This window comes from Sorex fumeus, unplaced genomic scaffold (genome assembly GCF_029834395.1).
Source record: "Sorex fumeus unplaced genomic scaffold, SorFum_2.1 ptg000037l, whole genome shotgun sequence".
Lineage (NCBI taxonomy): Eukaryota > Metazoa > Chordata > Mammalia > Eulipotyphla > Soricidae > Sorex > Sorex fumeus.
The window spans coordinates 15,772,265-15,800,224 of record NW_026606094.1 but is presented as its reverse complement, the minus strand read 5'-3'; the positions used below and the strand labels follow the sequence as shown (position 1 = coordinate 15,800,224).

Here is a 27,960-nt window from a genome sequence, read left to right as displayed (position 1 = left end):
AAGTTTTACTCTTAGAAAGTTATCTTAAGGAAATAATCCTTAATGCATATATATGTGATTATAAACATACTTATAAGAGGTATGTTGCTAAATATAAATATAAAAAATATAGGTGTTGAACTAGGAATGTTGATAAAGAGGTAGAGCACATTCCTTCCATGTGCAAGGCCCTGTGTTTGATCTCATATAGCCCACCCCTGCCCACAAAAGCAACTATACATATATATTAGTATATATATCTAATAAGAGATTCTTCTATCCATCATGATATGTCTAAATAACATATAGCAATGAATATATAAAAATTATTAGAGAAAATATCATTATAGTAATGATATAATAGGTATGACTCATATTTTATGAAGAAAAAAACAAGTTAAAAGCTGCAATTAACACATGATAATACTTTTGTTATGAAGATTTCTTACATGTCCTATAGTTCTGTGGGTCTTATATGAGAATAAATTCAGTTAATCACTTTTGCTTTTCTAGTTAAATAACCCACATCCCAATCACTTTAATCGAAAGTTCAGTATTATAGTCTTAAAAAAACCATATCGTCTTCCCCCTTTTACATTTTACAATTCCACTCTTCCAACTAAGTGTTTCCAAAAAGTCTAGACTATTATTTATTCCTGAAGGCAATTGCTACCCAATGTCTGAGAAATTACTTAGAAAGCTCAGTAACTCCACCACTGCCTTTGAACATTTTTCTTCTATCAAATGTTGCATTTGAAGAATACGTCAGCAACTGTTTTGGCAAATTCTTTTCTCCAATGATGTCTATGTCAGCTAACACATTTACATATAGAAGGAGACTTTATCTTCAGATAGACTTTATTGTATCAATTATATAAATTATATAAACACCCCATTCTAAATTAAGAATTATAAAAAAGGTTATACTTAACTAAATGTTGCCTACAAAAATAAACTGTCAGTGCAAAGACACATGTGTTAAAGTAAAATGAACAAATATAAATATGACATATGATTTGAATTATTCTGAAAAAAATGACAAAATATCTGTTGTTTCCAAGGATTATATTGGGAGGAATTATAAAATATAATTGATCATTCTTAGGACAACGGAAATGTATGATACCATAATAATGGCTACATATCCTTATACATTGTCATAAATCTGTGGATAATTATGATTCTTCTGTTTCCTGGAAAACCTCCCCTGTAAAAATGTGCACAGGTCTTTAAGTATAAAAAGGGAAATTATATCAAGTATATTAGAAATCTAAGGGTAAATGAATACTTTATAGTCCAAATCACATAAAAATTATAGCTTAAGAGACTGAGTTTTCTACATATAAAAATTTGATTTATTGAAAGATTTGGGGGGAAAATCACTGCTGAAGAAGAAAACATATTATTTTCCCCAAACTTGATTTTGGAGTTAGAATATATACCCACTGTGCATTTTGGAAGGAGGATGCCAAAAATTGAAAACTCTAAAAGCTGCTTTATGAGGCAGACAGGATCCCTTTGGGACTTCAAATCAAGCTATTTTCAGTAGAGAGTACAAATATTTTGTTAAAAATGTAAGTTGTTAAAACATCTCCTAATAAGGTCATAAATGTTCTCTTGAAATATAAACTAATTTGTCCATATGCCTAGGATACTATTATTTTACATGAAAAACATTATTTTTAATAAAAACTATTAATTTTGTTCTGACTAGATAATAGCCTAACTACCTCAGGCCAATAAGTGAAAGCTATGTGAAAAATAAATTTGATAATGATTATATTTTTAAAAATTGATGCAAAAATAGTTTTCTTTTTTATGACCCTTTATTTCTATGATCAGCTTTTCTATTCCTTCTGTGCTATTTTTTACTTGTTTTGGGGGCACACCTATTGGTTCTCAGGGCTTACTATGGGCTCTGGGCTCAGAGATTACTCCTACAAGGGCTCGGGGTACCATCTGGGGTATAAAGGTCAAATCTATGTAGACCACCTTCTGTTCTATCTCTCTGCCCCCATCTGTGTTATTTAAAACTGGTTATTACCTTTTGTGGCACTTTGAATTTACTGAAGTATGTGGGTCCATGCTAAACATACATATCTGCTGACTGAGTGCCCATTTTTAACTAAAATTAATAATAATGATAATAATAATTCCAGTGTTTGAAGAGAAATAGTATAGGGCTCAAAGACTTAATGTGACTTAAATGACACTCTGGTCATTTAATTGTCAATAATAAACCTGTGGTACCTGGAATATGGCTCCAGTGGCATAGCACATGCTTTGAATATGTGGGACCCTGACTGAATCTCCAACATGGCCAGGGGTGGTCTGGTAGCCTGTACACCACTGCACTAAATACAGAATACCTCAGTATTTAGCCCAGGCATCAGACTGTTAAACCTTTGTCACTGAACTGAGCAATTCAATGTGTAGCCCAGTGTCTACCTCCACACCTCTGTAATTGGTTGGTATGGGTCCTCAGTCCCAATTGGGAACTGGATGTAAAATATTTCTACCCATATCTGACATAAACTAAACAGGCTAACTCAAAAGCAAACTGCAAAGTTCCCCATCTTCTATTCGATGTAATTTGCCTTTCCTAGTTAATGATTTTCTTCATACTATTGATTATTCCTAGTCTGCTATTATAGTTGGTTTACTGAATACACACAGTATGAGTAATTTTTACCTGATAAATATGAAAATTACTATATACTATATATTTTGGTTTGTGGGCCGCATTCAGTAGTGCTTAGGGCTTACTCCTGGAAAGCGTGGAGGACCACATGGAATGCCAAGAATCAAATCTGGGTTGGCGGCATGAAAGGCAAACACCCTATCCACTGAACTATCACTCTGGTCCCTGTATATTATTTTAAAAGAATTTTTATTTTAAGTTCTGTTTATAAAGGGCAATGGAAACATTATTCTCTTCCTTCTTATGAATGTTTGGACAACAAGAGATTAAGAAGTATACTGAAGGTAGAGGAGGAGTCTTGAGAAGTCTATTTATGAATTCCAAATGACATGAGTCTCTGAGAGTTATGCAAAGCTAAGGTAACAAAAATAATTATAATACATTGCATCAGGTAAAAACCAGGTTGAGGTGCCTAAATTATAGAAGCTTAGCTTGAACATATGCACAGTATTCACTTTATTCCTCTCTCCTACTCAAGGTAGCAATATTCTCCATAAAAGTTCTAACAGATGGTCAACAACTTACACAACTATTTTAGTTTTTCTTATTAAAACAGCTAGATTTCAGCAACTTCTTGGCAACTTGCTATTCAACTGCAGAAATGCCTCGGTTTAGTAATCCCAAAATAAACATGTTTCCCAAAGGACTCAAGTCTGTTCTATAAAAATAAAATGGTCCAGTTCATAGAATGGCACAAGCGTCAATTTCATTACAAGTTAATTCTACTTTGATGGTGGAAAAGTCCTTTGTGCAAGAATAAGAGGTGCTGAATATAGTGGTGGCTTGAAATTAGGATTGAGCTATAGATGCTGAGAGATGTGTATCTCAATCCTAGGTGACCCTGATATCAAATTTCATTGTCATAACGTAATGTTTTATAAATAAAACAGCATTGTTTCAGAATTTCAAGTCTTCTAGTCATTCTACTAAAATTTATCATATTTATAGAGATACAATATACAAGGAGCAAAACTGGACCAAATAGAAACTTTAACTGGCAGAGTCAGTGGGGTGGGGAGATAACTTCAAGCTCCAGGCTCATTGGCATCCTAAGTTCTTGGCTAAAGATCTAAGACCCTTAAACTTAGGGGGTGAAAGGACAAAAAGGACATTTTGAACATTTAGTTATTTTGTGTGCATGTCTATGTGGAATAATCACGTTGTAATGCTTCTTAAAATGTAACAATGCTGTGAGCTTTTATTTTTGTATATTTTAAATTTCAATTTGTAGATTATATTACTAACCATGTAGCAGAACTTAACATATAACTTATTGGTCCTTTAGACAGAGAATTATGACACTGGTAATCTATCTAGCTTAATTCTTCCTTATTTTCTCTGCTTTTGGATGCTCTTATGACTAATTTTTAAAATTTATTTATTTTAATGTAGGAATATTGCTATTTATTCAGCCATTGATTAGGCTGATTGAATTGAGTATGAACTTCACCTTACTTTTTTTTTCCTTTTTTATAAATTTATTTACTGAATCACGGTGAGAGCAGTTACAGAGCTTTTGGGTTTAAGTCTCAGTCATACAATGATGAAACACCCATCCCTTCACCAGTACCCATTTTCCACCACCAAAAACCCCAGTATACCCCCTATCCCACACACCCTCCTCCTACCTGTAGGACAGATAATTTCTACATTACTCTCTCTACCTTGATTACATTCAATATTTTGACACCAGACCCACCATTATTATATGGAATTTTACCCCAACACTCAGATCTGCCAAAAAGTCAACCATAGACAATTTGTTTTCTGTTGCTGGTTATGAATAATGTATGATGTCACGCGGCCACAGTAGTGGCCTCGTGATTTTGGAGTTCCTAAATTTCAACAATTGAATCTGGAGAAATTTCTGCCAGACCTGCTGGGTTCCGAGATTTGTTTCTGAATCTCTGGGATCATGGCCATTCAGCAGTTTGATCAGGAGCCAGATAGGCCATTCGTGGGTGGCCACCCAGGGACTTGTTAGGGCTGGGAGGAAAGGGCTGGCTCCACCCCCATCTTGCAAGGCCCCACATATCTCATCACTGCAGGCCCAAACCTGACTATCCAATGGCCTCTGGAGGATGGTGGCCACCGAATATTATGACTCATTTTTTTTTAATTTAGTAATTTATTGAGAGCTTATCTGGAGCGATAGCACAGCAGTAGGGCATTTGCCTTGCACGCAGCCAATATGGCCGACCCGAGTTCAATTCCTCTGCCCTCTCGGAGAGCCATGCAAGCTACCGAGAGTATCTCGCCCACACGGCAGAGCCTGGCAAGCTACCTGTGATGTATTCAATATGCCAAACACAGTAACAACAAGTCTCACGATGGAGATGTTACTGGGCCTGCTTGAGCAAATCGATGAACAACAGGAGGACCGTGACCGTGACCAGTAATTTATTATTCTTTTATGATACTTTCAGTATTATATTATAGTATGATATAAAAGTATTATATGATACTTTCAGTATTATGACTCATTTAGTGGAGAAAAGTTTGCTTAAATTTTAATGATACATAAGCAACCATTTTTGAATAATTTTCATTCTCATCTCTAAAAAATGGAAGGCATTTTGAAATTATTGCTTTATAGATATGGCATACATTTATTTTTGCCATATTTGTAAAACAACGAGGATATTAATTTTAGGCAAAGATTAATTTAAACATAAGATAAATATGTGCCACACTCCACATCAGTATAAACAACATACATTACATGTTTGTTTTGTTTCTGTTTTTTTGAAGATGGCCACACCCAGTAGTACTCAGGACTGACTCTTTGCTCTGGGCTCATAGTGGACATGGGAGACTATTTGGGATGCCAGGGATCGAAAGGGATAAGTTGCATGCAAGGCAAATGTCCTAGCTGCTGTACTATCACTCTGGCCCAAGATGCTTAAAGAATTAAATATTCTGTGAATTTTATCATTTTAAGGTAAAACTTAGAGGATATTTTCTCATAGCTCTGAGTCTAATTTTAAATGCCCTCATCTTTTCCCAACATTGCCAACAAATTTAAAAAAAAAGGAGGTGGGGAGGAAATGATCCAGACAAAATTAATAAGAAGCACATTCAAAGGGATTAAATTCCCTTTGAGACTTACAATCAGAAAGATATACATTGGAAAGCTCCTATAGCTCAAGAGTAACAACAAGAACAGTGCACACACACACACACACACACACACAAACACAAATATTCAGTCTCACAAGTCTCTAAATGTCCTCCAATTCATTTCTCTTTCTAATGGAAGTATGTGCTAGAGGCTCAAGTTAGATAAACTACCGGGTTGTCTCTTAAAGAGGGACGACAGTCCCTCCAGCTGTAAGTACCTTAAACTTATCACCTCATGAAGTCAACACGATTTCATATTAGAAGAAGACCCTAAAATAAAACATTTGGCTATTTTGCTTGTATTTCACATTTGTAGTAGGAAAGAATCTATTCTTGTAACCTAAAGAAAAAAAAATCAGGCTTTAATGTATATGTTAGTCAATTTTCTGCTAGAACATTCTGAACTGTGTGTTCATTATTTCTGAGGCACACATACATACTAGATGTCAGGCATACAACAGTGCTGACTAAAAGAGTCACTTCTCTTCCTCTCCTGGAGCTGGCATACCAGGAGACATTTCAGACTGGACTGCTACTGTTAAAGGTGCTTTGGAAAGCAAAGCTTTGGGTAGGGCAGTTTGCCAAAGTTTCACAAGATAAAGGAATAATAAAGGCTCAAGGAAGAAAAAGATTTGGGGTCACACTGTAGCACTGCCCTCCTATTGTTCATTGATTTGCTCGAGTGGGCAACAGTAACGTCTCCATTGTGGACCTGTTGTTACTGTTTTTGGCATATCGATTATGCCACGAAGTGGTTGCCAGGCTCTTCCATGCGGGCGGGATACTCTCTGTAGCTTGCTCTCCTAGAGGGATGAAAGAATCGAACCCTGGTCAACCGTGTGCAAGGCAAACGTCCTACCCACTACGCTATGGCTCAAGTACTGAATGAGGCAATAGACCAGAAAGCTGGAGGAGGAAATTGAAAAGTCAACCCTCATGAGGTGGTTTGGATATCCAATCAGCAGGATTCAGCAGTTGCTAACTTGAGAATTAAATCTGAATTTCACTGGAAAAATAGAAACTGAGAGGTTTGGGAAAGACAATAATGATGCTATGCAACAGTGTCAGAATTTTAAAGTTTCAAGAAGCATACATACCTTGCCCATCTCACAGTTTCTGTGGGCCAGCAGTCTGAAAATGAGTTAGCTTGATCTCAAAAGCTCATGAGACTGCAATCCAGGTATCAGCTGGAGGTGGTCTCATATGAAGTTTTAAGTGGGAAGACCCATGTTTCAGGGTTTTTTAAAAAAGACTTTTTTTGCCAAATTAATTTTTTGTAGCTATATGACTGAAGGTCCCAGTTTCTTACTAGCAAGTGACTGAAAGTCCACTTCAGATCTTACAGGTACTTCAATTTTTATATGCACTTTTCCATAACCTTGTTCACAGTTCATCAAAATGGGAAACTGCCCAATTCAGTTTAGCAGGTAATTTATAAAATGCTAGTTTAGTAGAAGAATTTAACCAAAGCAATGACATTATTCTAACTTTTCTACACAATATAACTCAATTAGCACTGTAGCACTGTCTTCTCATTGTTCATTAATTTGCTCTAGCGGGCACCAGTAACATTTCCATTGTGAGACTTGTTACTGTTTTTAGCATATAGAATATGCCACCGGGAGCTTGCCAGGTTCTGCCGTGTGGGGGAGAGGGGGATACTCTTGGTAGCTTCTCAAGCTCTCCGAGAGGGGCAGAGAAATGGAAACCAGGTCTGCCGGGAGCAAGGCAAATGTCCTAACCTCTGTGCTATTAGAGTGGATCACCCGATTAAGGGAGTAGAATTGCATAACCTGAGGCGAGAGTTAGTATGTGAGTAAGGTGTTTGCCTTACACGTGGCTGATCCCAATTTGACCCTCAGTATCCCATACAGTGCCCCAGCCTTCCAGGAATTTTCCCTGACTGCAGAGCCAGGAGAGAACCCTGAGCACTGCTGGTGTCGCCAAAAAAATGAAAGACAGAGAAGGAACGAAGGAAGGAAAGATAGAAGGAAGAAAGAAAGGGATAGAGCAGGGGAGAGAGGGAAGGAAGGTAGGAAGGAAGGAAGGAAGGAAGGAAGGAAGGAAGGAAGGAAGGAAGGAAGGGAGGGAGGGAGGGAGGGAGGGAGGAAGAAAGAAGGAAGGAAGGAAGGAAGGAAGGAAGGAAGGAAGGAAGGAAGGAAGGAAGGAAGGAAGGAAGGACAGACAGACAGACAGACAGACAGACAGACAGACAGACAGACAGACAGAAAGAAAGAAAGAAAGAAAGAAAGAAAGAAAGAAAGAGGGAGGAAAGAAAGAAAGAAAGAAAGAAAGGAAGGAAGGAAGGAAGGAAGGAAGGAAGGAAGGAAGGAAGAAAGAAAGAAAGAAAGAAAGAAAGAAAGAAAGAAAGAAAGAAAGAAAGAAAGAAAGGAATTACATAACCTTTGTCATATTTCACTGACTAAAAGTAAGTCATGGGCAAGTTTAACATTCAAAAGGAAAAGATCACAGGACAGAAGGGGTCATGGGGTTTACCTTAGGGAGTGTCTGCCGCAATTTGGATGTGCTGTATGTGAAGTGACAGAAGAGATTTATGATGAAAAGGCCACTAGCAATTACAAATAAGACAGAGTACACTCAGAAAGTTTTGTCCTCAGTGAACTTTCAGTAGTAATTTGAATTAGACTACACCCTCATAATGTTATATACATAGCTTTCACTAGACAAGTCTAGTCTATAAAATCAATATAGTAAAGCTTACTATGATAATAAAATCAATCAAGTAGTCATCAAAATAAAAACTTGGATATGTATAATAGCATTGCATAGACAAAGTTAAAAGGCATGGAGATGAATGTTTATCCTTTAGAGTCAAAGATAAAGTAATTTAGTTTTCTTATCTGAAACGTTCATAGCACACAAATTGGCAGTCTCTCAGCAAATATCTCCTGGAAAAAGAAGTAATACTTCCCACTTCACTTTAGCTTTTGAGCCAATTTCCATCTAAAACACAGAAGTTAATTCTGGTTAAAAGTTAAAAAAGTTAAAGGCCCTCCCGTTGATCGTCGATTTGCTCGAGCGGGCCCAGTAACGTCTCCATTAGAGACTTTGTTGTTACTGTGTTTGGCATATCGAATACTCTCAGTAGCTTGCCGGGCTCTCCGAGAGGGGCGGAGGAATCGAACTCGGGTCGGCCATGTTGGCCGCTTGTAAGGCGAACGCCCTACCCGCTGTGCTAATTCTGGTTAGCGCGCAACAAAGTGGTGGTCTTAAATATCACTTGAAAATTGAAGGAAAATGTTGAAGGAGAGTAAAAGTGCTGAAAATTGGTGTGTGTGTGTGTTCCTAGTTATTTGTTTTCTTTTTCAATTGCTAAGCTACAAAATACAGGGAATGCAGAGAAACTATATCTTGTTTTTTGGTTTTTTTTTCCACATCAGATGGGTAAATGTGCCAACAACATAACGATATTTAAGAGAGGAATATATCACAACATGTGAACACCTAATTATCAGGCTTATGAACTGAAAAAGGTTTCTATACCTGTTCTTATGTGATCAAATCTGTCTACAAAGCAATAATTTCACTTGTGGGTGAAGTCACAGGCTATTACTCTCTATGTCACACTTTTGTGCCTTTGCATTCCCGTTCCCTAGTGACAGAAATCAGAACAAAAGAACATCATACCCCACATCACTGTATCACTGTCCTCCCGTTCTTCATCGATTTGCTCGAGTGGGCGCCAGTAATGTCTCCATTCGTCCCTGACACGTGCTAGTGTAGTCCAATGGCATATTGGGGACTCTTCAGGGTCAGGGGAATGAGGACCCTCATTGTTACTGCTTTTCACATATCAAGTACTCCACGGTTAGCTTGCCAGGCTCTGCCATGTGGGCGGGATACTCTTAGTAGCTTGCCGGGATCTCCAGGACGGATGGAGAGCCCGCATAGAAAATATTAAATAAATTCAATAGGTATGTAAAAAGGTTCCCTTGCCTTGTTTTTAATTAACTGCATTAAGTAATCATAGGTGTGGAGAAAACAAAAACAGCTACGGTGCTGAAGAGATGGTTCAAAAGAGGGAAGCACATACTTTGCATGCAGAAACATTCTCCACCATTACATGGTTCCCTGAGCACCTCACAAGCAGAAGACTTCAAATACAGATCTGGAAGTAGCTCCCACCTCAGTAGTGCTGGATGTTGCCCCCCCCCCCAAATAAATAGCAAAATTTATAAAATTCAAGATAGAAAACCACTAAATGTATACCATAATCTGGAGAGAAAAGTGGGACATACATGGCAAAGAATGTCTTCTACTTTTTGTAAAGAAGTCTTTACAAATAGTATGATGATAGGAGAATAAGTGAAAGACTTAACAAAATGCAATCACTAAAATGCGTTGGGGGTGGGAGAAGCAATAGTACAGTGAGTAGGGCATTTGCCCTACATGTAGCCAATGTCTGGCATCCCATTTGGTCTCCCAAGCACTGCCAGGAGTAATTCCTAAGTGCAGAGCCAGGCAACCCCCCAGAGCACTGCCGGGCCTGGCCGAAAAACAAACAAAGATGCTTAAGGGGAAAAAAAACTCAACCTCATTTGAAATGAAAGCAATCACTAATTTCAATGTATGCAATAGATATACTCAGGTGGAAATGCAGAATAATCTATATCTTAATTAGTTGTAGATAGCACACATTGCCATAAACTTCCTCAAATACATTTCAACATAGATCAAAATTTCTAAAATGTTATGATTTTATACCCTGGCACAAGCAATTCTACTTCTAGAAACTAATGTGAGGAGGGGAAGTGTGATTTATTTATTTTTATTTATTTATTTTTTTTATTAGAGTCATGACTCTAAAGACTACCAGTAACATCTGGCTAATGGAAGAGTAAAGAGAAGACACATAACCATACCAGTTGCTTAGTGATACCACTTTCTCTTACATTTTGTGGTGAAAATTAATCACATAGTCTCACCTAGTTGCTAGGTGATAAGAAAAAGTTGGTCTTAGTTTGGCTGGAAATTAACAAAGCAAAACCTCTATAAAAGGGTCACACTGATTTTGGAGGTGTTAGCCATCTCTGCCGTAAGCACACACTCAATAATGAACCTCTTGTCTTTCAAAAATTATTTAGAAATGTAAACTGGGCAATACACTGAATGAAAACATGATCCAATGTAGATATGAGTTTCATTATTTAAATTTTACATTTTAAAGTCACAATATGTGACCAATCCAGGAAAGAAGAAATAATCTGAAATATGGTGATATTAAAAGTAATGTATCCTGCTAAGTGAAACGAGTCAGAAAGAGAGGGACAGACATAGGATGACTGCACTCATTTGTAGAATATAAAATAACATAATATGAGAATAACACCCAAGGACAGTAGACACAATGGCCAGGAATATTGCTCCATAGTTGGAAGCCTGCCTCATGAGCTGGGGGAGAAGGCAGCTGGAATAGAGAAGGGATCACTAAGTCAATGATGATTGGAGGTATCATTCGGGATGGGAGATGTGTGCTGAATGTAGATAAAGGACTAAACGTGATAGCCTCTCAGTATCTATATTGCAAAGCGTAATGCCCAAAAGTAGAGAGAGAGTATGGGGGAAATTGTCTGCCATACAGGCAGGGGGGAGTTGTGCTGGGGAGGCCTACTGGGGAACATGGGTGGTAGAAAATGTGCACTGGTGGAGGAATGGGTGTTCAATCATTGTATGAGTGAAACTCAAAAGCTTTGTAACTGTATTTCACAGTGATTCAATAAAAAATTAATGATGTATCCAATATAGAAAAATACTGTTATTCTTTTTCACTTTCTTTATTTTAACTACATACTTTAATAAAGCCACCCAACAAATAAAATATTTAAATCTAAAAAATAATAAAAGACATCCAGAGGCTTTTTAATGTGCATTTATGAAAAGACTTTGTGCATTTAATGTGCATTTATGAAAAGGGCTAGAGCGATAGCACAGCGGTAGGGCGTTTGCCTTGCCTGCAGCCAACATAGCCGACCCGAGTTCGATTCCTCCACCCCTCTCGGAGAGCCCGGCAAGCTACTAAGAGTATCTCGCCCGCACGGCAGAGCCTGGCAAGCTCCCTGTGACGTATTCGATATGCCAAACACAGTAACAACAAAGTCTCCAATGGAGACATTACTGGGCCCGCTCGAGCAAATCGATGATCAACAGGAGGGCCTTTTATGAAAAGACTTTAAGAACTTTGGGTTTGGGGGTGCTTTGGGGTTTGCACTCCCAGCTCTGGATGGCTGTTTGCAAGACATGTACTCGAAGTGTTGTATTGTTTCTCCATCCCCAAGAAATTCAGGTGCTATTAATCACATCCTAAACATTTGAAAATAATAGAATAATATCATTCTGTTTTACTACAGCAACTTTGCCATTTTTTTCAAATACTAAAACCTATGGGGAAAACAAGCCTCATTGTTTTCACCTGTATTTGGTAAACGTGGATACAGTGGAAATTATATAATTCTTAGTTGTACATAACTCATTATATCAATTATCATCAATAATGTGTATTAGTTCCTCATTGCATCAGGGAAATTTAAGTAGTGAAAACGTTATGTTCAATTACATTCCAATTGTTTCTGGACTATTTTTTGTGATAGCAATTGCCAGTAAATGTTTTGTAACAACTAGGCTTTGCACTCCAAGTCCAAAGCATTTTTGGGATTGAATACACACCTCTCAAAACAGTTAGTCTACCTTTAAGGGTTTTGTAGATTGTTTCTCTTGGGTAAGGGTTTTATGACTGAGGGGTGCGTGGGTGGGTAGGGGAGGAAGGAAGAGGGGCTGACTCACAATGCACGGATAACAAGGTTGTTAATATCACTCTTATCAATGGTCTTTGCACTTCACTTGTTTAGAAATAAAAGAAAAGACATTTCTGTGAGTCACTGCATTTTGTCCATTCCAGCTTGGCAGGTCACCTTGTTCTAACAGACAAAAACTGAGTCAACGTGGGAAGAGCCAGTGTTCAGGGAAGGCTCATCAAACACCCAGTATGCCAGGTGAACCAGGGAAAAGAGAATGTCTGGAGATAACCAAAGCATTTTATGTTCAATCTATGCCAAAGTTTCTGCGTTGTAAAGGCAGAATTCAAGTTTCTAATAGAAAAGAGCCATTACCCACCACAGAGTATTTCCTGAAAGTCCCGATCGGACTTGTGGTCTTCTAATAAAATTTTAACTTTACAGCAACAAGACAGCTTAATGGGAAAGGACCCTGTACTAGTTTGCACTTTCCTACCTGTACTTGTATCACCACCCTCTATATCGGCATATGTTAATATCAAGTGGGCTGGAGTGACAGCACAGAGGGTAGGGCATTTGCCTTGCACACAGCTGACCCGGTTGGCCCAGGTTCGATTCCTTGGCCCCTCTCGGAGAGCGCAGCAAGCTACAGAGAGTATCTTGCCCACACGGCAAAGCCTGGCAAGCTCCCTGTGACGTATTCGATATGCCAAACATAGTAACAACAAGTCTCACAAGCCCGCTTGAGCAAATCAGTGAGCAATGGGAGGACAGTGACAGTTAATTTCAAGTGGTATGAAAACGTTATATTTACTATTCTACATTCTCATTTTTATATGTTTTTCACTTTTACCCCCCTTTTATACATATACTGAGCACAAAAAAAATCTAATAAATATGGGTAGAGGCAATAATCATATATTATTTAAAAAAATCTTATAGCAATTTCTTATCTTTTCATTAATGTATTATTTTGTAACATTATACGATTTAGTACGTAGCATTATAATTTATCCTCTATATATTCTACATTATGATGGCCTCCAAATATTTACTTTCCATCTTTCAATGTATAGTTAACTGACCCTTTTCACTTATTTTATTCCCATTCCCATTCCTCACTAACTTGTTAGCCACTCTTTCATTTTTAGTCTTAAGAGTTTATTTTTATTTTGTTTTACTTGCTTGTTTTATTATTTTTCATATATGAATGAAAACAGATGCTACTTGTTTTTCCACATTTGACGTACTTCATTTGTCAAAATACCCTCAGGGCCATCTATGTTGCTGCTCATAGGAGAAGGCAAGTATTACATGTAATGAGAGAATTTTTTTAAATTGAATCACTATGAGTTACCCAATTACAAAGCTGTTCATGATGGAATTTCAGTCATACAAAGACTGAACACCATTACCTTCACCAGTAATGACATATTTTTAAGAAATGTTTTGTGCCTTTCTTCCTATAACTTCTATTCATTTCTATGGGGTGCTTTGAGAGCTTGTTCTGCAGGACACATTCTTGACTGCTGTATTGTTCAATGTGAAAAAAAAGAGCTCAGGGTGAGGAAGATTATAACTGGGGAATTTACAAGGATTTCCTGTTTTGAGTAGCTCCTTCTTCCTCCCTGGTAATGTGCTATTTACATTTTTTTTTAAAAAAAAAGCTACCTGCATTTTAATATTATTCACTCTTCTCCACTCCATAAGAAATCATGTGAGGTAGAGAAGGAAAGATGTTGCAAGTACTGGCTCTTTCCCTTTCTTACTGACCGAAAACATGCTTATTAACTTCCTCAGCTTTAATGAAGATAGTAGTACATGCCCTGAACTGTCGCAGAATTGTTGAAATACCTGAATAAAATGAAATAAATTTTATTAATTGAAATAAATTTTATAACAAAAAAAAAACAAACACTGTCCTCCCATTGTTCATTGATTTACTCAAGCGGGCCCAGTAACGTCTCCATTTTGAGATCTGTTGTTACTGTATTTGGCATATTGAATATATACTCTTGGTAGCTTGCCGGGCTCTCCGAGAGGGACAGAAGAATCGAACCTGGCTCGGCTGGGCTAGCTGCACCCAAGGCAAACACCCTACCACTGTGCTATGGTTCCAGCCTGAAAAAATTTTATAAATAAATTTTTTTTAATTCAAAAAAAATTATAAAATAAAATAAATTGTTGAAATACCTGAATAAAATGAAATACCTGAAATACCTGAATAAAATACTTAATATCTATGGAATAATGTGGAAATAACCATCTTGCTTGAAGTGTTAACAGTAAATTATAACTGAAATAGATAAAATTCACCAAAATTTAAAGGGAAAAAAAAGAGAGCTTGATACCCCATGGCAAATACCATCTACTGATAATTTGTCCATGTAATTATAACGCAAGGAACCTCCTTAAAGAAGAAATACAGATGGCAAATAGGCATGTGAAAATTGCTCTCCATCACCTGTCATCAGGAAAATACAAATCAAAATAATAATGAGATATCAACTTATACCAGTGAGACAGTCATGCATTTAAAAGAACAAAAACAATTCCTTGTCAGCGTGGATATGGAGGAAAAGAGACTGTCATCTTTTGATGGGAATATCCACTCGTTCAATGATTTTGGAAACAATATGCACACTTTTCAAAACTCTAAGAACTGAGCTTTCATATGAGGTCTCAATTCCATTTCTTGGCATCCAAAAACACCCTTTCAAAAAGACATTTGCTTTCTTATGATCACTGCAGCGCTGTACACAATAGCCAAGATCTGGGAAAAAATCAAGTGCCCAAGAAAGATGACTGCATAAAGGAATTTATAAAGTAATGGAACACTACTTAGCGAGAACAAACAATGAAACAATGCAATTTGCTAATATGTGGATAGAACTATGATTGTTTAATTTATTTGGATATTGGTTCCATGATTTAAACAGTTGACTGAAGGAAGCAAATGAAAAGCTTCTATCATTGGGGTCTAGAGATCAAACAGGGGTCCAGGTGCTTTCCTTGCTTGTGGCTGACCCTGGTTCAATTCCCGACACTGCATAAAGTCCCTGAAGCACTGCCAAGATTGATCTCTGAGTACAGATTCAGGAATAAGGACTGAGCACTCACTGCTATGGCTGTCAAATGAAAAATTAAGTTTTTTTTTTTTATCACTAGTGGTCTGGAAGATAGAACAAAGGTCTGGAGTACTTGCTTTACATGAAGGAGCTCAGGGTTTGATTCAAAGTACCACATGGTCTCCCAAGCACTTTCAGGAGTTACCCCCAAGGAAGTAGCTTCTTATTACCTCTGATTTTAGCCCAAAACCAAAAAAAAATTTAAGTTAAAAGTTTTCCATAATTATACATTTGGAAAGACTATTAATTCAATTAATCACTTCCCTCCCAATTCTGCTCGAGGACCTACTGTTGAGGCAGCATAGAAACTACAGAAATCTGTCAGAATTTTTCTACTACAAGTTGTGAATTTCTGCCCAGTCCATTCTAATTCATCTATCAGAAATTATTGAGTTTATTCTGCCTTCCAGGAATGTATTCAGACTTTTCTCTGTATTCACCAGCACCATCCATTCTAGATGGGTTTTATCTTCAGGTTAATGGAATAGAAAATTTGGGGAAAAGAGAAGTGTAAATTCTAATAAATTACATCACGGTCCTCCCGTTGTTCATCGATTTTCTCGAGCAGGCCCAGTAACGTCTCCATTGTGAGACTTGTTGTTACTGTGTTTGGCATATTAAATACGTCATGGGTAGCTTGCCAAGCTCTGCTGTGCGAGCAAGATACTGTCAGTAGCTTACCGGGCTCTCCGAGAGGGGCGGAGGAATCTAACTCGGGTGGTCCATATTGGCTGCGTGCAAGGCAAACACCCTACCGCTGTGCTATCGCTCCAGCCCATGTAAGTAAAATTTTCCCCACTTTGGGGGAGGTAAAAATAGAAAGGTAAACCTCATGAGTTTTTTTTTAATTCTTTGACCGTCTGGCAATCATTCATATTATGCCAATTATATATTGAAAAGAGATCAAAACTATTATAAACATTATTTATTTTATTATTTTTGACCATTTGGAAAAGAATTAGAGTTTGTTCGTTCTAGCTGTGATAAGAAAATTTATTTCTCACAGACTGGAAGCTAGAATGTAAGATCAGGGCTAGGGTGGTGGGATAAGGACCTTTTCTGGTTGTGGACCATGTTTATCCTCGAGTTATAGACAGCACTGTGAAATCTCCTTGGGGTCTCCTTTATAGGACCTAGTCCCATTCACAAGGGTCCCACTCTCATGACTTAAGAACTTCTCAAAGACTCTACCTCCAATGCTATTGTTTGGGGGTGTTAGGACTTCAGTATATGAATTTAGGAAGGGGTCTGTAATTTTTAAAGAATCACTTTTTGATTCTTGACTACTATCATAGGAGCTAAGGAATGGTGAAGAATGAAAATATGCACAAATGAAAAGAAAAGGTGATAGTAGATGTGAGAGAAAGTTAAGTGAAACCTATAAAATGAGATGGGTAGTTCTGAGAGCATTTATAAAAGAGGTGCTCATTTCTAATGCAACTTTGTGATATCTCCGTAAGCCTTAATGGCAGAAATCACAGAAGGAAATTGTACATTGTTAATTCTTCATGCAGTGAAAACTTTTACCCTCCTCAACCCTGCGTATTTTAACAAATGTTGATAGCAATATTCTTGGACAAAAACATACACTGTTTTTCAAGTAAAAAGAAGTTATAATTTCCCTTGGTAACAGTACTTTCCTTGCATTATGTTACCATAGTGAGCTCAATTCTGCGCCCATATTCTATGTGTATGCCTCCTATAAGGTTTAACTCTCAAATCTGTCTACTGTAGCCACAATGCCTGCCCTTTAGTTTATGTTTAATCTTTTCAGGGCTTGGAAAATAACTCACCAGAGTAAGAGTTATCCATGAGGTACATTAGAATCAAGGCAACAAAAATGAGTCTAAGATCTTAGATTTGGACTTTGCCTCCTGACAGCAAGTCTGGAATAAAGCAGTCGTTTTTACAACCATGTCCAAGGTTACCTTGAAGTCATACAAATTCTGATTCAGTAAATAAATGAAAGGCTACTGCAGCCATCAAGTTCTGTTTTGTCATGCTAGACAACTACAACTTTGGTTTAAGAGGTGGGGTGATAATACACTGCCACTATTCACGCTGCACTAAGAAAAATTAACAATTGGCTTAGTCTATCTCCCAGAAAGTTCTTTGTTAAATCCTTATTATTATTTTTGTGTCTCTATGATATTTTTATTTCATAGTTTATAAAAAGTTTAGGGACTGGAGGGATAGTACAGCAGGCATGTGACCCAACCGAATTCAATCCTTGCATGTGAACCAACAAGCAGCCTTGCATGTGACCCAATGGAATTCAATCCCTCAACATCTCATATGGTCCACTGAACACAGCCAGAAGTAATTCCTGATTGCAGAGCCAGGAGTAACCCCTGAGCACCTGCAGGTGTGACCCCAAAAATTTTTAAGTTTTTCTAGTTTAAATGAGATGAAGAAATCCCTAGAAACTTGGAACTAAAATCCTGAAATTCTAATGCAATTATTTGGGGATAATGAATGGACTGAAAGAAAGTTTAAGTGATAAATCAGGGAAATTTAGCACAGAGACAAAGTAAGAATGTGGAAATTGATACTCCTGAGAAAGTATGTGTGGTCCTGGGAGTAGGGGAGAGAACTACATGGACTAATGGGTTGACTTCCTTCAAAATCATTGTGTAGACTCTGTAGGCTGATAATCTGCTCTTCTGACTTAATGGAATGGACTTCTGCTCTTCAGAAAAACAACTGCTCTTATCCTCACATACCAGGTCCATTCCAACCTGACTTGAAAACCCTCATATCCTTAGTTTGTATCATGGAAACACTAATAACAAAAAAAAATTCAGGTGAATGGGGAACCAAAGGGTGTGGGAGCAGTCTGGGCAAGCTTCACAATTCAGATAAGAGTTGAGCTGGAACCTAGAAGATGGGGAGGAGAGGGGAGCTCACTCTAGGAGAGGAAAAGACTAAATGCAATGTCTCAGAAGCAGGATTTATCAAGAGGATGGAGTCTACGGAGAACAATTGAAGAACACTGTAGCTTGATGGGTCAACCAAATTAAAGACCAGATGTACTAACTCAATGACTCTTCTATTCTTAATTTCTTCTGGAGGTAAAAAAAAAGGCTTCAGTCCCAGTATTTTAATTTATTTACTTATATTTAATTGGAGCAATAGCACAACAGGTAGGGCATTTGCCTTGCACATGGCTGATCCAGGTTCCATTCCTCCGTCCCTCTCAGAGAGCCGGGCAAGCTACCGAAAGTATCTCGTCCTCATGACAGTCTGGCAAGCTTCCCGTGGTGTATTCGATATGCCAAAAACAGTAACAACAAATCTCACAATGGAGACATTACTGGTGCCTACTAGAGCAAATCGATTAACAACGGGTGGACTGCTACAGTGCAGTACATATTTGATTTACTAATTAATTTATAGGGGCTACACTCAGTGCTCAGATCTGCAGCTATTTCTGTCAGCACTTCACGTGGGGTTACTGGTGATGCTTGAAGCTCCTTGGGACTATTCTGGGTGACTTGGGGCGCAGAGGAGGTATATAATGTCAGGCATAAAACCCAGGGCATTATACATGCAAGCATGTACTCCATTCCTGAGACATTGCCCCAGTCAACCCAACGTGTTCAAAGAAAAGCTTTCCAAACTCTCACACCCTTCTCATGCTCCTCACAATTGAGAAGCACACTGAGGAAAACAAAGATGAAACCATAAAACTAACCATCAAAGAGCATTGATAGAGACAGACAACTGTGAGCCAGTTCCTGGCAAAAATAATTTATTTTCACACAAAATAATAATTTATTATCAATGGAAGTTTTTGGCTGGCTTTTATTTTCTGCACACTTTGGGCAGAAGTTGTTCTTTGGAGAATATGTTTTATTTCTGTCACCACACCAAATTTTTAAATGGTATGAACGCAGCTATGTCTTCACATATAAGATTGGCATCAAGGCCTCAATCCTTGACCATTCAGGGTGATTTTTAAAAATAATGCAATTAAGTTCAGCTATAATTTAACAGCATTTTTAGATCACAGTTTAATGCTGAAAGTTTTGCAGTATTATATACCTTTAACTGGAGAAAGGAGAATGGAGTTCTCATTATTGGGAACCACTTTTAATTCAAGCACTTTGCCATCAGAGATATAGACCAGGAGTCAAGGTGCAAAGCCCAGGGCATGGCTGGCAATCAGTCAAGACAGAACAGAGTACCAGTTCCAGCTTGAGCTGTGCCAGTGGTCCTGAGAATGACTCACCCAGTGACCTGGAATGACTTTACAGTGACCTTCTTACTGGAGAATCTACATTAGGTATCTTTTATATATACTAAAGCTAGTGCTTAAGTTGTAGGATGTCCATTAGAGGGGTCTTTGGAGGTCAATCGATCTTTTATAAATCAGGAGATAGGTGAATAAATGTTAAGATTAAAAGAAATGCCTAATTTCTTGAAAAAAAATAAGTTTTTTTCTTCTTCCAACTAATATCTCCAACTGCTTGATTGAAATGACTTCTGAATGTCTAGAATTCCCTTTCCTTAGAATGCAGGTCTGAGTAACCTGTGCAGAGCTAGCCGGTTCTATATGTCAAGCAGTGTTTGTATATATTTCAGTGTAACCAAGCAAGGCCCTTTTAACTTTCCATCCTACGGCTGGAGCTGTACTTTCCTGAACAGCAGCCAGGAAAAAACTTGGAGATTTGGCAGGAAGACTGTGGGAAGCCTGGTGCAGCAGCAGGCTGAGATCTGGAGCAGAAGTTTTCTACAAAGGCAGAGGAGCGAAACACCTCCCTTTGTTTAGCTCTATATATGAATACAAATGGAGCCCCCAGATTGTAATCAGGCCCTATTGTATAAACTTGGGGTTTCCATGCCGTACAGCACTTTCTGGCACGGAGTTCCTTATTATTTCTCAGCTGGAAAACCAATTAGCATTCTTTTTATATCTGGGTGTTAATGCTTAAGCCTTACAGCAAGTTTTTGGCCATCAGCCCACATGGCTGTAGTCTCTTGGGCAATGCCTGACAAATTAAGATAAAACCGTTACTTCATGTTTTCCTACAAAGAGAAAACAAAAACTGTTTCCTGCTCTTAATAATTGGATGAAGTCAATTTCCACATTTAACAAATAGAAAGGTAGGCATAATCAGGGAGTCAGCTCAGGGCTCTTATCTCTCCCCAAGCCAGTTCCTCTGCAGGAATGTGAGGGAACAAGAACTGTCAGGTTCTGACTAAGCTTTGCTTGGAGGGGATGCAGGGGTGTGGGGAGTGTCATCGTGGTCAACAGATGTCCCTGTCGTACTGAATGGGCTTCAGCCACCACGAGGTCACCCTTTGGCCTTGGTGACATTTTTGCTTTCCAAGTGTGAGCGAGGAGATTTACCTGGGGCAAGAACTGTTAAGAGATTCCAGTCCTGAAAAGTGGATTAGTCATAACAGTCAAGAGGGCACTGCCCAGTTTGAAAGAAACAAACAGAGCCAAATATTTCCCTATCTTGAAAGCAAAGCCAAATCGAGTTCACACTCTAGGAATGTAGTTTATGATTAGAGAAAGCCATATCTGGGCTGCTGTCTCAGTAAATCTGACTATGTGGAGAAGAGGAGGAAAGGAGGTCGGAATTGGTGGGGAAGCTTCCAGTCGTGTAAAGAATTCCCTCCTAATAAACAAGGTTTGCCATAGCAACATAACTTAATGCCCCAAGTCAAGGGAATGTGGCCCTCCACTAGGCAGACCACAAATCGGGAAGTCATCCAAGATGATGCAAAATATTTAGAAGGGAAGTGGCAAAACAAACAGAAAGGAAAGACAACAATCTGACTATGGTTGGAAGACAAAAATACTGTGGACACACACACACACACATACACCAAAAAAAAAAAAAATAGTTCGGTGTCCGGTAAAACAACCCTTTTATGTCATTGGTACTGAATGTATAGAAATGGGCTGAAGGGTCCACAACGACCCTTCAAGACTCTTTGTAAATAACAGTGATGCCAAACAAAGAAGAATCCATTTGAAAAACTTCTTTAAAGAACTGGAAGTGGGGGCATAAAATCTATTCTAGAGGTATAATTATTTAACCAGGGGGCTGTTTCTGAGTCCAGTGGAAATTTATTATCTATTTTTTCCTCAATAATATGCATGCTATTAAGAGAAGAAAAATACGATTTTTTGGCTTTTTTGGTCACACCCGGTGATGCTCAGGGGTTACTCCTGGCTCTGCACTCAGGAATGACTCCTGACGGTGCTCAGAGGACCATATGGGATGCCTGGGATCGAACTCAAGTTGGCTGCATGCAAAGCAAACACCCTCTTCACTGTGTTATCGATCTGGTCCCAAAAGAAGAAAAATTAAACGTTCATCTGCAACACTCTAAGGGAGAAACTATAAAATGCCCATTGTTGTACACAAAAGAGAAACATTCGGGCTAAGGCACTATTCGGCAAGAGTCACCCATTCGCATCTGCACAGGGTGACCGTATATTTTAGTTTACTTCAATGGCTGACGTTTAACTGCTAATGGTGTCTTGTTCGCAAGCAAAAAGTGGTTTGGATCATCAGTATTTGTGTGACTCCACTCCTGCACAGAGCCCAAGCCACAGCCTCTAGGAACATGGGCCTGAGGCTCTGCGAAGTTCAGAACCTGAAAGGAAGATGTCAGAGGAATAGGGAGAGGATACAGCTTCCATCTTGATAAAAATTCAACCTTCAACAATCCAACAAAAGGACCAGGGGCAAAATGAACTCCATTCTTCTTAAAAGAGAAACTCTGTTAGCTGAGATCCCCTGGGGCTGTTTTCAGGAAGACCTGGGAACTTCCCAGTAGATTATAATCCAAAATCTAAACAAGTGCTTCATTGTGAAATCTTGGAAGGCAGACAGTCATTTTCAAAGCAGATGTGTATGTTGCCTTTTATTGGGGGTGAGGGGGGTACCTGCAGCCTAGAATATATTACTTAGATGTACCAAATCAGAAAGTGTTGAGCCATTTCATCTCGACACCAGCAATTCTATGAGGCTCCAGTTATTTGGATCCGAGTGGAAATGCTTTGATGTCTTTTACATCTAAGTTTAACTGTGGCCTCAACCCAAAAGGTGGACTAATTTTGGCAATGTCTCCCATACACAGTTATCTAAAGATAAAAGGAGTACTTGGAAATGAAAACAGAAGGTGAATTTCTGTAGGGCCAACACCCATGACATCAAACAAACAAGAGTACTGAAATGTATGCTGAATTTTTGTTCTGATTTCTTCATCTCTATTTGGTTCCCTCTTTCATGGAAAGCCATTAGAATAATTTCCTTTGTACTCTCAACAGCTAGAAATGATATGAGATAAGGAAGTGTAAGAAAGCTCTTTGAGATCAGGGACCTTCATCTGCACACAAAACTTTAAAAATTAAAAATTATGTTTTTAAAATTAGTGAATTGGTCCAGGAGTCCAAGGTTCTTGCACATGTTCTAAAGATGTCTGAATGATGGAAGTACCAGAATACTTCATTCTTCTAAAATCCCTGTGGCTCTGGGCTGGAGAGATAGCACAGTGCGTAGGGCGTTTACCTTGCATGCAACCGACCTGGGTTTTATTCCCAGCATCCCATATGGTCCCCTAAGCACCACTAGGAGTAACTCCTGAGTGCAGAGCCAGGAGTAACCCCTGTGCATTGCCAAGTGTGACCCAAAAAGCGAAAAAAAAAAAATCTTTGTGGCTCAAGCATCTGGACTTTTAGCTTGCAGTATAAGCTCAATTATGAAAGTGAAAATACATGCTCTTATAGGAAGCTAATTTGGAGCCACTGAGAGAAGAGACACAGTTGTTAATGACAATTTTACTCTGTGACTTCTTCAATTGAGGAACGAATGAGAGCAAATCAAGAGTCCATAAAGGTTGAATGTAACACATTTTACTTCATAGTCAATACTATGGTCCATTTCAGAGCAGGTAAAAAAAGTGGCATTCTAAAAGTGGGAGAAGTTACTAAAAGAATTTTCTTCATAAGGGCACAGGAGAACACACAGAGGTCATGCCACCAGACAAGTTCCCAGAAAAAGCTGTTTATCACCAATGTAGTAAGCTCTGAGAACAAGCATCACCAAAATGGACGGAGGGATTCAGTCCTTTACATGCCAATTTCTAAGAAAACCTGTAAGTGCCATGAAGATTTTGAGGACACAGGGTAAGACCACACACGATGAATATAATTATTTGATCCACAAAGATAAACTAACTCTACAGTGCTGGGCAGGAACAATAGAAGGCAATAAAGCAGAATTTATGGGTAAACCGATCCTAATATAAAAGATTACAGTAACTCGAGCAACACTTTATATGAGTCATCTGATGGTATCACAACTTTATATTTGTTTGATTGAAATGACCCTTTTCACTTTGTTATCATGTTGGCTTCAACACTGGGCTGTTGTCTCACATTTGGTGGTTTTCAGTAGTAAAGTTTTCTCAGGTTTCTAGATAAGGGGATATGACTCAAGCGTGAGAAATATAAAATTCTCATTAAAGTTTCCTGACCATCTCGGAAATCAGAATTCCATGTAAAGTTTGAGAGTTGTATTAGATCATATCTCAAACCCCTTCCAACAATGCCACTTTTGCTGAACGACAAGGAGCAACATTCTTAAAGAATTTCCTTTTATGTCTAATTTGTCACCCTCAGAAAAGAAAATTGGCAGCTAAGCCTGAGGTCAAGAGAAAGTTTAAGTCCAGAGAAGGCCAAAGTACTTTAGAACAGGCATGTGATTCTCATATCCTACTTGAAGTGCAGTCTATCATGTAACGAAGAGTTGAAGTCACTGAGCTAATCTCATGAATATATTCTCATATGAAATGATTCAATTCACATAAAACTAAATGAAATTAAAAATATAAAGATGCAAAGTATTTGTACTTATATCTGCCATATATGGATATTATGCTATGAAAACTTTTTATTTGCATCTTTTATAAAGATCTGTTCTTTATAAAACGTAATATTCTTTAATTTTTTCTTTTCTTTGTGGACAATATTCAGTTTGTGTTTGCTATTATAAAATAGGATAACCCTGCACATGAATATTTCTGACTCAGCCTGGCAAGCTACCCGTGATGTATTTGATATGTCAAACAATAACAATAAGTCTCATGATGGAGACATTACTGGGCCCGCTCGAGCAAATCTATGAACAACGGGAGGACCGTGACCGTGACTGAGGATTCATAGAAATAGATTACAAGGTCAAAGATTAGGTTTAAGTTCTGGCAAATATTGCCTGTTCTATATTTTATATAGGTATTATATATACATTATTTTTGTAAGACACCCATGTACCTTTTGCTCACTTTTGGTTTGGATCTTTGTATTTTACATTTTTTATTTAACTTTTAAAAATCATACTTCATATAATATGAATTTTTTAGTATTTTATAAATATTTCCTCAAATCTTATTTATTTTTTTAACTCTTATCTCACAGAATGACTTTTGGATTTTGAGGTCAAGGTTATGAATAGTAATATAATTTCTGAGTTTTGTGTATTGCTTAGGAAAAATTTTTCCATCTTTAGTTATAGATTTTTCTTACATTTCATCAAATAATTTTACACATTTTAAACACTTATTTTTTTATCCCTCTGAAATTCTTTATAATATTTTCTGATTAGGATTTGGTTAAATATCATTTATCTTTTTAAGGAATATTAACTTACCAGGGTTGCTATCATTCCTTCCGTGTGTTGGAGAATCAACTTATTTTATTTACAATGTTGAATTTTCCCATTGAGAAATATGGACTAGCACTTTTATAAAGACTTCAAAAATAACTTTTATACTACAGTGCATAGTTGCTATTTATTCCTAAGTATAAAATGGGTTGTTGCTATTTTTTTTAATTTTTATTAGTGAAACACCATGAGGTACAGTTGTAGATTTACCAATTTTTGTGCTTGGCTTTCGATTAAACAATGATCAAATACCCACCCCTCCACCACCATGGATCCCAGTATCCCTCCCACACCCATCCCCCCCCATCCCACCCTGCCTCTGTGGCAGGGCATTTCCCCTTGTTCTCTCTATCCTTTTGGGTGTTGTGGTCAGCAAAAGAAGCACTGAGTGGCAATCATGTTCAGTCCACAGTCTACTTTCAACATGCATCTCCCCTCCTGGGTGGATCCTCCAAACACCCTTTATTTGGTGCTCCCTTCTATATCTGAGCTGCCCTTTCCCCTAGAATGCCGGGCTGGCCTCTAAGCCATGGAGTAATCCTCCTGGTACTGATCTCGGCTATTCTTGGGTATTTAATCTCCTATTTTGTTACTTTATGTCCCTCAGATGAATTCAATCTTTCTATGTCTATCCCTCTCTTTCTGACTCATTTCGCTTAGCATGATACTTTCCATGTAGTACCAATGTATGTAAATTTCATGACTTCATCTTTTCTAACAGTTACATAGTACTCCACTGTGTAGATGTACCAAAGTTTCTTTAACCAGTCATCTGTTCTTGGGCACTCAGATTTTTTTCCAGATTCGGGCTATTGTAAAGAGTGCTGCAATGAACAAACAAGTGCAGATGTCACTTCGAGTATACATTTTTGCCTCTCTGGGATATATTCCTAGGAGTGGTATTGCTGGGTCAAATGGGAGCTCAATTTCTAATTTTTTGAGAATTGTCCATACTGTTTTCCAAAAGGGCTTAACCAGTCAGCATTCCCACCAACAGTGAAGGAGTATTCCTTTCTCAACACATCCACTCCAGCAAAGGTTGCTTTTGTTCTTTGGAATGTGGGCCAGTCTCTGAGGTGTAAGATGGTATCTCATTGTGGTTTTGATCTGCATCTCCCTGATGTTTAATGATGTAGAGCACTTTCTCATGTGCTTTTTTGCCATTGAGATTTCATGTTTGAGAAAGTTTCTTTTCATTTCATTGCCCCATTTTTTGATGGGGTTGGATGTTTTCTTCTTGTGGAGTTCAACCAGTACTTTATATATCCTTGATATCAACCCCTTGTCAGATGTGTATTCGGAGAATATCCTTTCCCATTCTGTAGACTGTCTTTGTATTTTGGTCACTGTTTCTTTTGAGGTGCAGAAGCTTCTTAGTTTAAGATAGTCCCATTTATCTATCTCTGTTTTCACTTGCTCGGCCAGTGGCATGACATGTTTGAAGATACCATTAGCTTCAACCTCATGGAGGGTTTTGCCAACTTTGTCTTCAATGTACCTTATGATTTCTGGTCTGATGTTGAGGTCTTTAATCCATTTTGATCTTACTTTTGTACATGGTATTAGGCAGAGTTCTGAGCCAATTTTTTTGCATGTAGCCGTCCAGTTTTGACAGCACAATTTGTTAAAGAGGCTTTCCTTACTCCTCTTCACATTTCTTGCACTTTTATTAAAGATTAGATGATAATATGATTGAGGGGAGATGTCAGTGTGTTCAACCCTGTTCCATTGGACTGCAGCTCTGCCTTTGTTCCAGTACCATGCTGTTTTAATTATTACTGCTTTGTAGTAGAGCTTGAAGTTAGGGAGGTTGATTCCTCCCATTTTCTTTTTACCAAGAATTGCTTTAGCTATTCGTGGTGAATTATTGTTCCATATGAATTTGAGGAGTGTTTGCTCCATTTCTTTGAAAAATATCTTGGGTATCCTTATAGGGATTGCATTGAATTTGTACAATGCTTTGGGAAGTATTGCCATTTTGACAATGTTAACTCTCCCGACGGATGAGCAGGGGATATCTTTCCATTTTCTCATGTCCTCTTTTATTTCCTGAAGTAGCGTTTTGTAGTTTTCTTTGTACAGGTCCTTTACTTCCTTAGTTAAGCTGATTCCCAGGTACTTGATTTTCTGGGGCACAATTGTGAATGGGATTGTTTTTTTCATGTCGCTTTCTTCTCTCTCACTGTTTGTGTATAGGAAAGCCATGGACTTTTGGGTATTGATTTCATAGCTTGCAACTTTACTATACAAGTCTATTGGTCCTAGGAGTTTCTTGGTGGAGGTTATAAGGTTCTCTAAGTACAGTATTATATCAACTGCGAATAGTCAGAGCTTGATTTCTTCCTTTCCTACCTGAATGCCCTTAATGCATTTTTCTTGCCTAATTGCTATTGCAAGTACTTCCAGTACTATATTGAACAGTAGTGGAGAGAGTGGGCATCCTTGTCTCGTCCCTGATCTTAGAGGGAAGGCTCTCAGTTTTTCCCCATTGAGGATGATGTTTGCTGTAGGTTTGTGGTAGATGACTTTAACTATATTGAGGAAAGTCCCCTCTATCCCCATTTTGGTAAGGGTTTTCATCATAAATAGGTGCT

At 38.1% G+C, this 27,960-nt stretch overlaps 1 non-coding gene across 1 annotated transcript; it reads right to left on the bottom strand.

Moving 5' to 3' along the window:
* Window positions 1-9,195: 9,195 nt before the first annotated feature.
* Window positions 9,196-9,297, bottom strand: LOC130027915 (small nucleolar RNA U13). Its single transcript, XR_008793120.1, has one exon. It is a non-coding gene; the product is annotated as a small nucleolar RNA U13 (small nucleolar RNA).
* Window positions 9,298-27,960: the final 18,663 nt, after the last annotated feature.